The 16,052-nt window shown below is 41.3% G+C and overlaps 1 long non-coding RNA gene across 4 annotated transcripts in view; it reads right to left on the reverse strand.

The window, feature by feature from the left end:
- Positions 1 to 16,052, reverse strand: part of LOC144579869 (uncharacterized) — a 285,308-nt gene that overhangs the window by 108,229 nt on the left and 161,027 nt on the right. For 3 of the 4 annotated variants that reach the window (XR_013528375.1, XR_013528374.1, XR_013528377.1), the window contains exon 4: positions 5,662 to 5,808. The exons of the other annotated variant lie outside the window; for it this stretch is intronic. This is a non-coding gene — a long non-coding RNA (uncharacterized LOC144579869). The remainder of the gene's footprint in view (positions 1 to 5,661; positions 5,809 to 16,052) is intronic. 4 annotated transcript variants of the gene reach the window in all.

A 16,052-nucleotide genomic window follows, 5' to 3' on the forward strand; every position in this document is an offset into this window, starting at 1 on the left:
AAGTTCTCATGGGCTTCTAGGCTCTCAGAACATGAACAGACTGAGCCTGTGTGCTTTCGGTGACAGTAGACCACAGACAGCCCTTGAAAAGGTCAGGCCGTGTGAGGAACTATTTTAGGAAGATACATCCTAAACTGGGTAAGAAATGGGGGCCCTTATGGGCAAAGACAGCAGCTCAGACTCCAGTGGGAAAGATCAATTGTACAGACATGAGGGCTTTGAAAGAAGGAAAGGGACATGTAAAATGTAACGAAAGCAGAAGTGAGACCCATTTGGAGACCAGAGATCTGTGCAGTCAGATTATAAAGAGCCAAGGGCAACTCCAAGGCTGCCAGACAGGTAAGGGAGCATCTATGAATCAGTCACTGACCTAAATGGGCAGGGAGCAAGTTTCAGAAGAAATGATGGGGAATCCCTTTCTTGTTTTCTTCAGTCTTTTAATAATGAATTTTGAAGCAACAAGCACGGAGACGTGTTTGCTACTCCGTGTTAATCTTGCTCAATACATCATCTCTCTTTATTTTCAAACTTGTTCTTCCTCTCTCTCCCAACATTTTCTCCTACTGAATAACTTTCTCCTTGTTGAATAATTCTGTTTTATGTTGTATGTCTCACCTTAAAAACTCCTTCCTTGGGGAAGTCTTCCCTTACTCCTAGACTCAGTTAGATGCTCCTGTTACACAGGCACAGCACCCTACAGCCTCCTTCGCAGCTCTTAGCACACTTAGAATTATCTAAGTGTTTGTAACAAGACATTTGTTCCATGTTCCTCGCCAGAGTTTAAGCTCTCCTAGGGAGGAGTTTCATGCAACATGTCTCCCTTGGCATACCGAGTGCCACCACTGTGCCTGGCACGTAGTAGGTGCTCAGTAACTGCTGCCTGAGTGACTGCCAGCTCTGCCTTCTGAGTTACTTGGACTAGGTGTTACCAATTCAAATACCTCTGGGACAGAGATGTCAGGTGTCAAGGAGGCCAAGTGGTGAGAATTGTGGTGTATTATGGCACAAGCCCATCCAAAGCATTCAAATTCTCATTAAAAGCACAACAAGAAGAAAACATACGCTCAGCATCACCAGCTCACAGACAATCTTCCATCTCCGGTCAGAGTGATGTTCTCCCAGGCAGAATGACTCCTCATACAAGGAAACAGTTAATCACCGAACACAGATCGTCCAGGGGGCACTCAGACTTAAGACAATGACCTCCATTGTCACTCCCTTCATATGAATTCTGCACATTTGGAAAAGATGAAATTTAAACCCCGTTCCCACACGTCATCCACCACTCCTTTCTGCAATCATCTTCCATTCAGTAAATTTACAACCTATAGAGAAATGTAGGCATTATCCATTCTAATCCACTCATTTTACAGATGAGGAAACTGGAGCAAATCATTCACTGGAAAGCACACAGCTGGTTACTGGAGATTTGGAGATGGGAGGACCCAAACTCATCTAAGCTCTGTCCAGTGCTTTTCCCAAGCCACCAACACATCTGATCTAACGTTCAAGGTGACTTTTGGAACCGACACACTATGAAAATATTAGATGCAGAAATAATTTTCATCGTGCATCTATTTTAATATAAGATATAAATATGCATATGAATAAACATTCTTACACATTGCTCTTCTTTAATTCTGAGCATGACCTAGACTGAAATCTGAAATTGATCCCTTGCTAATGAGGAGCAACTAAAAGGCAAAGATTTCGTGATAGAAATTGTTTAGAGTTGGCCTTAAATAATGCAGTAATAGAATATTTATTGATTCCACATTCAGTAGCTCAAATGAGGGATGGACTAGGAAATGCCTGCCACTTTCTGGTGCCTTTCACACAAGCACAATCCACCCCATTAAGGGAAAGTGCTAAAGCCGAGAGCCAAAAATTGACTGAGCTATCAGGATACTCCAGGCTGACTCATTTGCAAGATGGTTCTTTTCTTAGATTCTCAGGGTAGAAAAGACATACGTTTTTGTACATTGAAAAAAAAATGATGTGACCTTGTTTCCTATTAGTTCTGTCAAGCTGAGGAAAATCTAGAGGTGTCAAATGGCCTGAAATTTAAGTTCATTTCATGGCCCATCTGGCTCACCAAGTCCTGGACTCCTCCTCTGAGGAGCCTCAGAATCTCTGGGCCACTATTCTTTGCTTGCATTTTAATTTCCTCAGAGCTCTAGAAATTCAAACTTGTAGCCTTTATGCCTTTATCCCTCCCCCACGCCTCCCTGGCACAAATACCAAATAGAAACCACCTTGCTGCCTCCGTTTAATCACAGAATGACAATATTTCAGCATAACAGAGGGGCTGTTTGTGCTTTATCTTTTACTGCGGTTTTATGGGGAGCGATATATTTTCTTCCTTTCCTCCCCTGATACTGCAACAATCTTTCCTAAATTAAATATGTAACAAATTTCTCATATGACTTTATTGCCAGGCTCTTCTTAAGCCATCATTAAATATCTTCATGCTGTTTGACAGTTATTCCTCATCAGTGTGTTACCTTAGAGACTGTCTGGTGTGAATGGAGGTTTACGGTGTGTGGAGAGAGAGGGGAAGATGCCAAGGAGGAGCCCAGGCAATGGCCAGACCCACCCCCGTCAGGCAGGGACAGGCAGAGCATGGTCAGGAGAGGTTGACAGCCAGGAGGCACACACCTGGTAAGCAGAGAGTGTGTCCCATTCATCTTTCTGTCCCGAGGACCTAACTCTGTTCCAGGCACAGTGAGGTTCTCTGAAGATATTTGGTGGAGAACAAAAAAAGATAATAAGGAAAAAAGATACAATAGAAAGATAAGGAGAGGAGGCAGGGGCGGGCAGTTGGGGGTAGGTGGAGAAGATTCTAAAATTCAGAAAGAGGCTCAGTGAAAAAAATAAGACAGATGGGAAGCTCCATACCAGAGTGAGATTTGGGGTAATCTACCATTCATTAATCAATTTAATCCAAGACAAAATATACATAATGATGTTAAAATGGGAGGATTTCAGCTGCTGAAGAGAATGACAATCTTCAGAGCAACCCAAATCCTAAGACCATGCTCTGCAGTGTAAACAGGCTGCCACAGCCACGGCCCCAGGCCAGTGCAAGAGGCATTTGATGGGCAAGAAGGTAAACTCAAAGGAAAGGGTATTGGGCTGAGCCACGCTGCCGTAGGGGATATTCACTGGATTGGATGAAATATGTACCCCAGTGAGACTCGACCAGCAGCGATGATGCCCCAGAGGAAAACACACGAGCCAAGAAAGAAGAAAACACATTTAACATTCCTAATAGTAGTAATTATCTGGATTTATTGATCAATTCACTGAGCTTATCTGAAAGACAAGAAAACAAACTGGAATTTGACACTGGCTCCAGTCATAGCTGCGGTGTGTCAGCTTCAATATACAGCCATTCTCTTTGACACACAGTCTGTGCGGTATTGAGCAAGAGTTTGTACGCCTTATAAGTGGCTTATTTATGTGACTTCTGCGGACACGAGGACCTCGCCTAATGCACATTAAAAAAACAAGTTGGACACGAGCCACATTTCTGTCTCTTAGGTAACAGAGTTGCACATAATCGTGCTATTTTGGCACTTTCTGTTTTGGTGTCAATCCAGACATGTAGAATCCTGCAAAATTAGTTACGGAAGAGGTGAATATTTTGATTAATCTTCAGTGAATAATCTAGTTCAGCCAACATTTCTTGGCAATCGTGCACACTGCTGCCCACAGGGTTACTTCTTGTTAGACTTCCTAACAGGATCTAATATTGCACATTGTAAATACATAAGTGAAACAATCAAGGCCCAGGGTTTTTTATCTGTTTAGTGTCAGGGTATGGTTTTTTTTTTTTTTTTTTTTTTGAGACAACGTTAGACCTATAGAAGAGTTGCAAAATAGTACAGAGAATTTTCTTAGAGCTTTCACCTAGCTTCCCTTAATGTCGACATTTATGTAACCATCATAGAATTATCAAAGGTAAGAAATCAACATTGCTACAATACTATTTACAAAACTACAAACTTTATTCAGATTCTATTTCTTCCACTAATGTAGTTTTCCTGTTCCAAGATCTAACAGAGGTCTGATTTTAACCAGGGCAACACAAGATTGTCTTTGCATATAAGAGAGGAGGTGGAGCTCTTAAGTCATGAGATCCCCTAGAAGTTAAGCTCCATGACAACCAAGACCTTGTCACTCTTGTTTTTCTCTGTAACTCCAGGCCCAGGAATAGTGCCTGGAACATAGAGGCATGAAATGTTGAGTGAAGGAATGGATGACTAAAGGACCAGTCAGAACATTCCCCTCATTTTCACAGAAACAAACTCAACAAGACCAGGTTCAAGGGGTTATTTTAAATATTGCATTTTCCCTTAATTCCTAAATTCTCACGGTCAGTTTGAGATTTTTATATGGCATAGTTAGACTGGAATTGGACTTGGATGATTAAGAATCCTGAAGAAACAGATAACAATCCCACCACTAAGTCCCTCTCACCCTAACCCACAAAGCTAAGGTAAATCCCGTTACCTGTGTTCCATTAAGTACATTTCATTACCATATTCATTATACTATCTATAACTAACTGTGCATTATAGAATGGATTTCTCAGTAACAGAGTATTCATCTGATTATGCCAAATATCTAGTTTATGTTAGATACATAGCACAACACTGAGAAAATGCCTGCTTACCTCTCTTCAGTACACCAACATCAAACACACAATGTTATTCACGTCACATTGCTGATGCATGCTAATAAATAGCAAACTGTTCATTATTAACAATGATGTCAAGTTGTTCATGCGATAACGGAATTGCACGCTCACATTCTGAACCAAACCCTTGAAGGAAAGTTCATTCTAAGATCCACTAACAAATTCTGATATTCCTTTGACCTTCTAGATCTATTTGTGACTTACAAGAAGTACATCTATTTTCTTCACATGTTTGTTAGACTTGCCCAAACAGAGTGAGCTGGTTTATTTTGATTATGCTATTCAAGTACTTAAAACACAGCCACATGCTATAAGCTACTCAATAAAAAGCTGTTCTTGGTGTAATCAAAAACAGAGCAGAGAATATGAAAGCTTTTCACACCCATGCTCCCAATGCTTTATGGCTGCTTCCTAAACCCATCATTCACTCTCACACACAGTGAGACTCAGGCAAACCTACATCCTTCTCCATGACAGGCGCAGTTGCCCCACTGGTTTCATCCTACTGAGAGGCAGGACCTCATGGTGAGAGTAAAGGAGTTTAAAGGGTTTTAGATCAGCCAGCTGGTGGATAGGACAGAACTCCAAATAACCAAAGCTACTTCACTCCTGGGTGCATATGTAGTCACACTGTAAGCAAGTCTGCCTATCAACAAAAACAAACGCAACTGAGAAATCGCATCATAGAGAACCAGAGCTAAAAGGGCCCATGGAGAGGAAAACACAGGATCCTAGAGAGGTAAAGTAACTCACCTTAGACCAAGCAATGAAAGGCCCGATTAGCAGCCAAAATACTTCAGAATAAAAATCATTGGATTGATTTTTCCAAAATCACTGCTTCGAAACCACTAAAGCTAACAGCAGCAGGTACTGTAAATCAGACCAGGTGGCTCCCTTGCTTGAGACCTCTGAAAGGATTCTGTCTGTGCTGCGCGTGCAAGCTCGTCAGTGTAACTTACCGGCACTTCAGCTCTCTGGTAGTGCTTGTTCATCTCGCTTCTCACTCCCACTTCTATTCCGCAGGCTCGCCTCACACTGTCCTGTTTTGAGTTGATCCATGATGTTGAGTCCATGTTCCTTGTTGTCTTCGGTCCCTGTTCCCTCTACTAGAATGAATGTCACCATCAGACACCCTCCTCTTTGCTCTCCTTGTACCCTCTACTTCCCTATATAACACTGCTTAGGCCAGAATTGAAATTGGCCCTGGTTTTTTTTTTGTTTGGTTGGGTTTTTTTGCCATTTTCTCTACAAAATAATAAAACACTTGAGAGCAGCAATCATATCTTTCTGATTTATTGCCCAAATCCAGGCCCTTGTACAATGCCTGATACATGATAAGTAGTAAATAAATACTTTTCAATAAATAAATACATTAAATTAAAATTTTCTTATTGATTACCTATAAATAATTACCAAATATCCCATGAATATCATTCCTCCCCTCCCCGGGAAAATAACACTATATGAGTGTAAAACCAAACCATATAATATTTCATAGAATTTGGTTTGCTATAAATTGAAAACCAGATCATTATCATTACTATTCTAGAGCATCATGCTCTATCTGTGCCCTTTAATAAATTAGGTTACCAAAAACTGTATCCACCCACCTGATTCCCACAAAATGATAATCAGAAAGCAGTTTCAACCTCCTGGATTCTTAGATATCTGGTCCACTAATTTTGGATTTGGAGTTGTCTCCTTAATAGTTAAGCAAGAAAGCTTTGAATTCCCAGTCCCTGAATACCAACTATCTGGACCTTGGGCACCGTGACATTGGAGCCCACACACCTCCTTGCTGACCCGAAAATGATAAACTTGCACCACCCGTTATAGGTATCCTTTCCACTGTCAGGATGGATTTCCTATTTAAAAAATGCTTTATAGCACAGTGCCATTTTATTCATATAAAAGAGCTAAACTTTTATTTTTCTCATATTCCAAGGTTTTTCTAGGGAACCACGTGACGGTAAAGCTGTCTTTCTGCAAGTATTTACATCGCCTGTCTTCTATTTATATCTCCCGTCTTCTGCGCATGCGTAAAGAATGCATTTGGATCCCTGCCAAGATAAGTCTTAATTGATTTTTTTTTCAGGTGTTTCCTACTGCCATGGCAACCATAATCAAATATCTTTTCATGAATAGCTTTGTCAATTGCAATATAATATCCTCACTGAATACAGTCTCCAGTTCTCTTTCTACAAAGCTCTCGGGAGCTTTTCTTCTCTGACCTAACATTTCTTTTCCTTCAGGCCTCTAGGCTCCATGAAAATCATATATTTAAATAGCCCACATGGTTTTTTAAAATGAGAACCTCCTATGATTTCCATCAGTAGACACACACAAAGACAAAAATAGATTATGCTTTCAAGGGTAATAGATATTTTATTACTGGCGTGATTTGTCAAATACCTATAATCCCTCTCAAATCACCTCTGACGATGTTATTTCTTTATTTTTCGTTTTTGTCTCCCAAGAAAAATCATTATTCATCTTAAGAGAGAACATCTTGTCAAGTGTTGCAGTTCAACAAAATAAGGAAAACATCTCTGCCAAAATGTAGCAAATGTGATTACACAAGGCCAAGGAGAAGCCCATAATTAGATCATTACCATGGAAACAACCTGATTACATGTGTAAAGCAGTGAGGGCTCAGTTGCAGATCTGAATATGTTAATACCATTGTCTATGTTATACTATTTCTGCTACTTAGCTTTCCCCAAATATAAAATATAAATTATATAGATAAATCTCAACTCAGTTTAGATGAATGAAAAAATACTGTACAGTTATGTGAATGGAGTTCAGGGATATTCACTCTATTACAAACACATACATATACCGTAAATGAGAAAAAAATGTTTCAATGTGCATATTAATAATAAATGTACATTAGCATGTAAATAGCTGAATGGCCTTAAATGTGCATTCTAAAATTTCATACTGTGCAAAAAATATTTGCTAGAACAGCCAAAGTTCCGATAAGGTAATTCAATTTTTTTCAATTGTATTTTATTATTTATACTAGGGAATAATTTTATGTTGATCTGCCCTTCGTTATTTAGAGGACTGTTATTTCTTTAAGGACTCATTTGATCCTTGAAGGCTAAAATGTGCGTCTCCATTCATTATTCAGGCCACAGTTAAAGAAACGTGCTGAATCCATAGGGGCAGGGAAAAGCTGCTCAGAACTTTATTTACTGGGAAAAGCTGCTCAGAACTTTATTTATTTAGGTGTGCATTTACTTTTTTAAATTACCAAATCCAAATATCTGTTTCCAACTGCCTTTTAACACTATTTGCAAGTGCTTTTGTGGTTAAATGTCTTAAATACTTCCCTCACTCTCCTTAGCTGTCCATTTGGAAAGCATCTTCTCCAGCAGCACCAGTATTAGCTACTCCCTGACCTCCTCCACCTCTCCTGGAAACAGTGTGGCTTCCAGAGTTCAGTAGACCAAGAGAGGAGATATTGCTGAGGTTCCTTCCTCCCAACCTCTTATGCTTACATAATCATGATCAGAATCAGAGAGAGGAGCCCAGAGTGCAGGGCTGAGGGTAAGAGTGTGAGGGGCCTTGTTATTTCTGATTGGTCTGCACTACTCATGTCACCTGTGCCTCTGACTCTAGCAGTGCGCCTCTCGTACTGTCATTCCCTACAGCTGTAGGAACTGATCTCCTTCCAGGGAGAAAGAAGAATGAAGGAAACCATGGCTCTTTTGGATGGAGATCAAACTCATTGTGGTGCAATCTTCTGCATGCCTCCCTTTGCTTTCTTTTTTGTAGCACACCACACACACACACACACACACACACACAAGCATACACACACATACAACATAGAACCTGAGAACCGAATAGATTTTGCAAATCCATCAGCAGCTCAGGGATCCAAATAACTGAGTCTCCCTTTAACAGAGGACCCAAGGGGTGTGATGCATAAACACATAACTAGCTGGGGACAGAAAATAGAGCTCATCAACACAACCATAGAATCTGAAGGAGGAAGTGAGCTTGACAGGAAAAACAGCTGGACTTAAAGTCAGGCCATCACATTGCTATGATGTATGAGTCACTTTCCCTTTGGGCCCTCAACTGTACCTCTCTGCAAGGCAATAGGATGCGGCTGGATGGCATTTAGGTCTTTCATGAGTTCTAACATGCTTATCCTATGGCTGTAACATAATCTAGGTCAAGGCTGATTCCTGTTTTCCCTCTCCTTCAACCTGGCTGGTCCTGAATCAGGATGTCGCTGCTCCCTTTACTGTCCATCCACCCACCCTGGAGCACACACACTGTTAAGATGGAAAGAAGGCGTCAGAAATGGACACAAGATTACTCTATTTGTCCTACTAACCCTATAACCTCTGTAGGCCTTCATTGCCTTTTCACTCAAATGAGGGTCATTGCAAGGGTATCTGGATGGGGTAGTGAGTGAAGGGATCTCACGAGTCCTTCCAGCTGATCCGCTGTAACATCCCATGAAGAAAGTTACTTTTCTTTGTGTACTCCAGCAGCTCTCGCCCATACTCAGAAACCTTTGGTGACTCCCCATTTTTATAAATTCCAAAACCAAAAGCCACTTCCTGTCTTTCAGAACACCTTTTAATCTAGCTGCAGTTTTCTTGCCCAAACCTGTTTCGCTCCATACTTATTTCCCACCATCCCGTACCTCGAGTTCACTGGTCCAGCCAGGTTTTTCCACAGATCCACACATCCTCAATCCCAGTGTTCTCCCTACTCTCATGCTGCTTCTTTATTCACCAGCCTGGCACATAGTAGGCCCTCCATACAGATGTGTGGCTTGACTGTTGAAGCATTCTCCCACATCCAAACCTCATCCCAGTTTTCAAGGAACAGGTCAGGCCTCCATCTGGAAGGCTTGCCCTGGTGGTTGTGAATTACACGACTGTGTAATCTACAGAATTTATGATGTGACACACCATTTAGGACTGACGCTCATGACCTCTTAATCACTGTTGAAAGTGTGAGGAAATTTACCACCCCTTATGAGTAAACATTCTGAAGATGAATAGCAAGCCTTCCATTTCTTTATCATAGAAATAGAAAGAAACCACCTAACCTCACACTGAATCCTTCATAGGTACTCAGGAAATATTAGATTGATAGGCTGGGAGGTGCTCCAAGAACACTTCCTAACCAGGATGAATACCATTCCTATTGTACAATCTCCACTTGGCTAAATGCTCAACTTTCAAGAGGAAATTCAAATGCCAATTTAATGTGGCCTTTCTCTACCCTGCTAGGCAGAGCTTGCCTTTTCTCTTCTTACAAATGTCTATCAGCACTTCTCTCATGGCTGCAACTATTTGTTTATATATCTGTCTCTCCACCTAAACAATAAATTATTTGCCTTGAGGAAAATAAGCAAATTTTACTTTTGTTATAATTGCATTTCCAGTATCATTCCCATAATATAATAAATGTTGAATAATGTTGAATGAATGTATAGAAAAAATGCCCATACCCTTTAGGAAAGGAGTGTAATTTTGCTTCACTTTCTTTCCCCCTGAACATGGTGAAATCAATTTTTGGTAATTTGAGATGAAGGACTAATATGAGACTTGGCATCCATTTTGCAAGTTCATGATCTAAGTTGCATACCGAGTTAAAGGATGGAATTATCCATAAGATGGTAATATTTATGCCATGTCTTCTCCACTATGACCTTTAGCAGTCCTGAGTGGCTACACATGGATACTGCACTCTCTGGCTTTTGAAATCCAAATTAAAGAATAATTAAGTATTTATAAGCCACTATTAAGAAATTAAAAGAGTTAATATATTAGAAAGTGCCGAGGCCAGTGGATCACGAGGTCAAGAAATCGAGACCATCCTGGTCAACATGGTGAAACCCCGTCTCTACTAAAAACACAAAAATTAGCTGGGCATGGTGGCGTGCGCCTGTAGTCCCAGCTACTCAGGAGGCTGAGGCAGGAGAATTGCTTGAACCCAGGAAGCAGAAGTTGCAGTGAGCCAAGATTGCGCCATTGCACTCCAGCCTGGGTAACAAGAGTGAAACTCCTTCTCACAAAAAAAAAAAAGTAAAAAGATTTTGCTTGTTACAATATCTTCTTGTGGGGTGGTCCAAAGATTGTGGTAAGACATTAATTGCTTCTTTTAATATCACATGTGTATCTCTCATCATCACTATCTACTTTGAACTTTGTTCGTTTATTTTGAGATGAAGTCTCGCTCTGGGGCCCAGGCTGGAGTGAAGTGGTGTGATCTCAGCTCACTGCAACCTCCGCCTCTCAGGTTCAGGCAATTCTCCTGCCTCAGCCTCCCAAGTGGCTGGGATTACAGGCATATGCCACCACCCCCAGCTAATTTTTGTATTTTTAGTACAGACAGAGTTTCACCATCTTGGCCAGGCTGGTCTCAAACTCCTAACCTCAAATGATCCATTCACCTCAGCCTCCCAAAGTGCTAGGATTATAGGCATGAGCCACCGCACCCAGCTTCTATTGATTTTTTTAAAGACAGTGGTCTCTCTCTGTCACCCAGGCTAGAGAGCAGTGGCACGATCATAGATCACTGATGCCTCAAGCTCCTGAGCTCAAGCCGTCCTCCTGTCTCAGCCTCCCAAGAAGCTAGGGCTACAGCTGTGCACCATCATGCCCAGCTAATTTCTGTTGTTGCTGTTGCTAGAGAAAGGGTCTCATTATATTGCCCAGGCTGGTCTTGAACTGCAAGCCTCAAGTGATCCTATCACTTCAGCCTCCTGATCAATGTCATTTATTAATATATTACTTATATTCTTTCTTTAATGCATATTCTTTGAGAACAGGGACAATTTGAGATATATGTGTCTTCTCTGTAGCAGCTAACAAAATAGTTTCTGTAGGGCAGAAACTGTTTTGGTAAACAGTTAAGCATGAATTCATTAAAGACCATGTTCCAAGTTTCTAGTTTAATATTCAATTTTCAAGCTTCATATTCTGGTGAATACTAAAACTGAGCAACATGGCAGACACTGCTTTTATCGCAGTAAGAATAATTAATGTCCTCTGCCCAAACAACCAGCTTGCTTTACACAATCATCTTCGTGAATTATATTACCACTCTCATTACCACTTGTAGCAAGCATGGAGGATTCACGATACAATTTCATATTCAGAAGACCATCTCCTTCTTTTCTACCTTTGTTTTCCATTTATCTAATTTTTCCTGCAAATTTCCATTTAATATCATTTTACTATATAGAATACACATCTTTGTAAGCTCTCTTACTTTCAGACCAAACAGGTCTTAATGACCAAAAATAAACAGATCCATAGATATAATAAATATAAATGAATAATAAAATAAAGTCTGAAATTTTCTTGATTAAAACTTATCCTTGATTAAAATTATTTTTAGATTTGCTATTGATAAATTTCTTTAAATTGTTATTACTGAATCACAACTTTAATCGCTTTATAGATTGTTCATAATTTTGCTCATACTTAAAAGATAACTTTTGCTTTCCATTTGGTCATCTGGCTTTATTACTATACACTTCCAACTTAGCCAGTGGTGAACTGGGGAAAAAAAAGTGAGAAGATGAATAGTTGTCGTCAAAATGATCTCTGTATTTTAAGAGCTGGGATATATAATAATGTGATCAACACATATGGCACTTACTATGGACCAGCATTATACAAAGAACTTATCACCATTGAATCCTAACAACAACATAGAGATGACACTGTTATTATCATCCCGTATTAGAGATAAGGAAACTGAAAGACTCAGGCATTTGGTAACCTTTCCCAAGATCACACCACAAGTACATGACAGAACCGGCATTGAAACCACGACTGGCTGGCGCCAGAGTGATGCTCCTAACCACGTTGCTACCCTGCCCTCGACTATGCTGTGTCTTCCAAGGCCTTAAAGGGTCAGTGAGGTAACACTGAAATGTTAGCTTCCAGTATTGTTCAACAACTACCGCAAGTAATAGGAGGTAAAAGGGGTACTTGCAGTTATGCCACTGCAAGTAAAAGACAACTGCCCCCTCAAATCCCACTGTTCTTAAGATGACATTTCCCAGCACTTACCCCTCCCAGCCGAAGCATTAATGGATGATGCTTTAATACAAACTTTGTGGACTTTTGAGAAATCCAAATGCTATTTAAGTGAAAGACATTGTGCAAAGGGGGAATTTTCTTTCACTCTCAGTGGCAAACTTATTCATTGCCTCCTGCTATTATGAGTCATCTGTTGCTTCAGTCAGTGCTGCCCAGGGCTTTGTTTGCCATCTCTGTGTTTGAGCTTTGAAATGAGGTTATCGATTTATGATCAGTGTAACTCCTGGCTGACTCCTGGATGTTAAGATACAATAATAGAGGGTTTTGTGGAAAATCACCAGCTACCCTTGAAGGCCAGATTTACATCTTGTCCATTTTTTTGTCACTCCAGCATCCAGCACATAATAAACACTCAATAAGTATATGCTGGACGAGTGATCAGTTCCATCAATTATTAGATGGTTGCAGACTTTAAGTTTATAATGGATAAAGACTCTGTTTACCAGCTTATATTGGGCTTACACTGAACAATACTGATATAATCAAGTGAATGAACTACTTAGGGTTTTAAAAGATGGAAAGACGGGTTTATGTGTCGCTCAAGTCATATGCTGGGAGACACGTGAAAATATGAGTTCTGCCAACTAAAAACCTTTATTTTAAATCCCATGAATCCTGTTTTATAAGAAACCAGCTACTTCATAATTCGTTAGCTGGAGATTTAACTTTTGTTATTTTTTCAGTGACATAAAAGGGTATTAAGCTTTCTTTTATTCCCTTTTTTAAATCTCCATCACCTTAATATAGTGACTCCCAGGTATAATAGGCATTGGAAAATAAAAGACATAATATATTTATCTGGGAGATTACTTAAAAAGATTTCTGCTCTTCTGTTTCATTATAAAGGGCCGATTATATGCCATTCTGAGGAGGTTTTACAATAAAAAGTGTGAATGAGGTAAGGGGAGAGAGTCCTAACTAGCCTGGAATGGAAATCCAGAAATATCTGGTTTTGGCTTTAGAAGAAACTGCTGTCCATTATAGTGTTTATATTCACCTGGTGATTTACATGGTAGATGAGAAATCTCAAAAATTGCAAGGTGTGTTCTCAGTTGGGGATCAGATCTATGCAGGAATGGATAGAGGACTGAAAATGGCAGGGAGAGAAAGCAGCCAAGGTGCCAGGAGAATCTGGCTGAATCTCTGAGAGAAAGTGTGAGAAAGTGTTCCAGAGAGGAAGGAGAGAGGCCTAAAAAGCCGGCCTCAGCCATAGGGCTGAGCAGGAGGAGGACAGGGGTCAGAAACACCAGCTGTTCCTGGTGCTTTCTCAATGCCCCTGCCACATGAGTGCCGTATGCATGAGCTACGCGGTGCTCCCAGCACCACTGAGGGGTCCACTTAACCAGGTGTCACTGCTCAGCCAGGGAGCCTTTCCCTTCACACTTCCCAAAGGGCTGCCAGCTTGTGAGACATGAGATCTGCTCTTCAGCAGGGTGGGGGCTAAGCAAGCCGCAAGGGACCTGGTGAGGGGAGGCCTCAACTGGATCCCTGAAGGCAAATCAAGTTACCACATGGGGCCGACAGAAATATCTGGGATGAACTTTGCAGGGATTACCATGCCTGTGTGAATGAGCCGAGCTGACAGCCCACAGAATGTTCCTTTATCCATTGACAAATTCAGGTTTAATTCTAACTGTGGAGTCACCTGAGCCCATACGCTGGGGAAACCTAAACACATTCAATTGATAAATTATTCTGTAAGAGAAAATAGAAATAAAATTATAAATTACTCTATATTTTTAGGCCAGGTATGGTGGCTCATGCCTGTAATCCCAGCGCTTTGAGAGGTAAAGGTGGAGGGGTCACTTGAGGCCAGGAGCTCAAGACCAGCCTGGGCAACACAGTGAGACACTATCTCTTAAAAAAAAAAAAAGAATAAAAAATACCAAATAGCTGGGTGTGTTGGCACGAGCACAGGAATTCAAGGTTGCTATGAGCTACGATCTTGCTGCACTCCAGCCTGGGCAACAGAGCAAGACTCTGTCTCTAAAATAAATAATAAATATTAATGAATTTTTTAAAGCTATAAATTACTGTATATTTTTGACTGGCATCATGCTTTATGGTTTCATAAACTTCTCATTTCTTTCTTAGAAACCTATTTGGCAAGAACAGGGCAGATATTATCCTCATCTAATAGCTGAGGAAACAGGCTCAGAAAGGCCAGGAGATTCAACCTCGATCCTGCAGCTCATGGAAAGTGGGGGGTTAGCAGGGTCAAGTGAAACCTGTGATTGCAGCAGGGAAGTGCAGAGATGAACTCCCAGCACAGCTCACTCTCCAGCGCGAATTGGGATGCTCTCTTCTTCCCTTTTGTTTTCTCTTTTCTGCCCCTTTTCTTATTTCTCCTCCTTCTCTCCCCTGATAGGCGCCAGGGATGTCCTGCCAAGAGCACAGCAGTTCCTTGGAGAAGGAGAAGATGGAGGAGAGAGAAGCAGCGGGGGAAGGATGACAAAAGGTAGAGAACCGACAGGACTGGCAGAAGCTCTCCCCACCTCCTCCTCACTCTATGCTCTTTAAAAACACTCCCTGGCCGGGTGCGGTGGCTCATGCCTGTAATCCCAGCACTTTGGGAGGCTAAAGCGGGTGGATCACAAGGTCAAGAGACTGAGCCCATCCTGGCCAACATGGTGGAACCCCGTCTCTATTAACAATAAAAGAAAATTTAGCTGAGCGTGGTGGCGCATGCCTGTAATCCCAGCTACTCAGGACGCTGAGGCAGGAGAATTGCTTGAACCTGGGAGGTGGAGGTTGCAGTGAGCCGAGGTCGTGCCACTGCACTCCAGCCTGGTGCCTGGTGACTGACTGAGACTGTCTCAAAACTAAATAAATAAATAAAAATAAAAATAAAAACACTTCCTGAGTCAGTTTCCTTTTAAAATCCCATTTCACCAGAATGTGTAACACAAGTAACCAAATGCTGTCGTGTACTTACTGAATAAGGAAAAGCCGTGGCAGCTTTTTGAAAACAGCAACAAAAATGCAGCGACCCATTTGCCGGCCAGCAGTAACAAGGGCTAGGAAGTGTAAGACTTTCCAGTATGTGGGCTTTCGGCACTTTTCCTCCTCCCCATTCCCCTTTTCGGAATTTATTCCCATGTCTTCTCTATGTCCCTGCAGAAGCCAGTCCACCGAAACAATCTATGTAGCCTGGCAGGGAGCCTGGCAAGCAAGCATCACACAGGATCCCAGCCTGCCTCCAGCACTCTCACGTCAGGGCTGGAAGAGTCCGGTGAGGGAAATGCCTTCTAGCTGATATT

The sequence above is a fragment of the Callithrix jacchus genome, chromosome 17 (assembly GCF_049354715.1).
Source record: "Callithrix jacchus isolate 240 chromosome 17, calJac240_pri, whole genome shotgun sequence".
Taxonomy (NCBI): domain Eukaryota; kingdom Metazoa; phylum Chordata; class Mammalia; order Primates; family Cebidae; genus Callithrix; species Callithrix jacchus.